Source organism: Sinocyclocheilus anshuiensis, unplaced genomic scaffold (genome assembly GCF_001515605.1).
Source record: "Sinocyclocheilus anshuiensis isolate Anshui unplaced genomic scaffold, SAMN03320099.WGS_v1.1 scaffold376, whole genome shotgun sequence".
Taxonomy (NCBI): Eukaryota; Metazoa; Chordata; class Actinopteri; order Cypriniformes; family Cyprinidae; genus Sinocyclocheilus; species Sinocyclocheilus anshuiensis.
The window spans coordinates 884,630-886,380 of NW_015558600.1; positions in this window are offsets into that span (position 1 = coordinate 884,630).

The following is a 1,751-nucleotide window of genomic DNA, read 5'->3' on the forward strand; positions in this document are numbered from 1 at the left end:
GTCTTCCTCTGTCCTTATCTTGCTCTGTCTTAGTGTGTATTTTATTTTCCTTTATTTTCATCCCAGATGAAATGCAGAGTTTTTGATAAACCCTAGTGATAAATGTGTACCCCTAAGGTATAGCTTTTTGTAATGCCTGATCAAAAAGCTTTCACATTATCCTGTTGTAGCTAATAGCGTTTTATGCAGTCATAGTATGTCAAAATTGAAAATACAGAACAGCATATTTTTATAGTTTGTTTGGGTTCTACATAACCTATACCTAGGGCTGGGCGATATAGCTAAAAAATGTATCAACGATATAATGTTTCATATTGTTCGGTATCGATAATTATTGACATATTTTATAACCCTTTTTAAAACAAAGAGCAATAGATTTTTTTTTTTATTTAACCACTGTATTTTTAATTTACCCAATTTATTAAGACAACAAATATTTTTTTGTTTTGTTTTAACAGTCAAACACAAAATTTAAACACATATCTCCTTATGTTTTATATGCAGATTAAATAAGTCTTAAGGAAACTTTTGTCTTGTCTCCCGAGGCCACAGAAGGGCGCAATGAGCAAAATAATGCAGCACATTAAATTGTTTATTCAGTGCAATGAAATAACTGTCTATAAAAAACGTGCATAACGTCTGAATTAACATATATAAATCAAATATAATTTCATAAATTGCATAAAAAATTATGAACAAAACAGCATCATGTATTTATGCATTGCTTAATACAAAGCACTGATAAGGCTCCCGGACGCACACATAACATTCGATTGCACCATTTTTGCATTCAAATGTAATTTTTGTTATTTTAAATTCGACTGATATTCATTCTTTATTCACAATCTCCTCATCACAGGCAGGCACACCACTCATTTCAGCATGTGTTTGTGGGCTGTCTGTGCCTATATCGTGCGCTATATCTAACATTTTTTCTATCATCATTGATGAAGGTGTACCGTCGATAAGTACCGATACCGTTTCATCTCCCAGGCCTAGTTTCAGAGGTGGCTTTTAGGCCTGTCGCAATAATCAATATATCGACTTATCGTGCAATTTATGTACATGACCTCAATAATTTTTGGTGACGCAATATATCGCCCATTATATTTACTTAAAAACATGCTCTGCCTGCAGAAGATTCCTCCCATTTAGCGTTCCTGGATGGGTTATTTAGGAGAGTAAAGCTGCGGTCACACTAGACTTTCAGCATGTGAAATTAGTTCGGACGGTGCTGCGAAAACGGGGCGGGAGCAGGATATGACATCACACACCAAGGTTTTCACAATACACACAACTCACTAGTCATAATTCTTTTCTATTTAAGTGTTTACAATCTGTCACAAGTATAGTTAATCAAGTACACACACATACAAATCTCATGCAGTAAAAACATCACATAAAATTACACGTTTCACTGTTCAAACGTACCATCTGCTCCTGTTTCCCTTGCCACCGCAAACCAAGCCGCTTCTTTTTATGTGATTTTTGTAATCTTTTAAATAGGGATATCGGTATCGGGCCCGATACTGAGCTCCTGTACTCGTACTCGTACTCGTTAAAATGCCCCGATACCAAACGCCGATACCACACAGCATGTGATAAGCGCCATATTCAGACAAAGAAACACCCACAACAGAACAACAGACAGCAGAATGGAGTCAAGGATGTCTACTATGAAGTATATGTATGCAATGAATATAACGTTAAACATTCAGTATTAACGCCTGTATAGCTGATGTGCGCGAGCA